At 62.9% G+C, this 623-nt stretch overlaps 1 protein-coding gene across 1 annotated transcript in view; it reads left to right on the plus strand.

The window, feature by feature from the left end:
* Nucleotides 1-623, plus strand: part of fbxl5 (F-box and leucine-rich repeat protein 5) — a 13,471-nt gene that overhangs the window by 932 nt on the left and 11,916 nt on the right. The gene's annotated exons all lie outside the window — the stretch shown is intronic.

Consider the following 623-nt stretch of genomic DNA (forward strand, 5'->3'; position numbering starts at 1 on the left):
GAGACAGGGGGACAGAGAGAGACAGGGGGACAGAGAGAGACAGGGGGACAGAGAGAGACAGGGGGACAGAGAGAGACAGGGGGACAGAGAGAGACAGGGGGACAGAGAGAGACAGGGGGACAGAGAGAGACAGGGGGACAGAGAGAGACGCGGAGGCGGGTGGGGTAAAAGGGAGATGACCCTGTGCTGGGACCGTTGTCCCTTCCTGCCCTCCCTGCCCTCACAACCGCTCTCTCCCACGACTGACCCTGGTGTCGGGACAAGTCAGTCAGTGCTTGGATCTTGCTGTGCAGCTGCTGAGGGGGAGGGGAGTGGGGGGTGAGGGGAGCTGCATGATTGAAGCATGGGGTTCGGAGGCCACTTGGACTCGGAATGTTGACCTCGGAGGTTTCGAGAGGAAGGAGCGAGGGAGGAGGGTCAGCTCCTCCATCATGTCAGTCACTCAGGAGCCAACTGGACGACCTGCCGGGGGGTGGGGTAAGAGGACAGGGAGAGCCGGGGGGGGGGGAGGGAGACGGGGGGGGGGGGGGGGGGAAGAGGGAGAGAACGGGGAGGGGGGAGATAGTCAGCATTCTGATGCACTGAGGCTAACTCCCCAAAATATCACAGCAGTGTCTCCCCCC

Source organism: Rhincodon typus, chromosome 44 (genome assembly GCF_021869965.1).
Source record: "Rhincodon typus isolate 14 chromosome 44, sRhiTyp1.1, whole genome shotgun sequence".
Lineage (NCBI taxonomy): Eukaryota > Metazoa > Chordata > Chondrichthyes > Orectolobiformes > Rhincodontidae > Rhincodon > Rhincodon typus.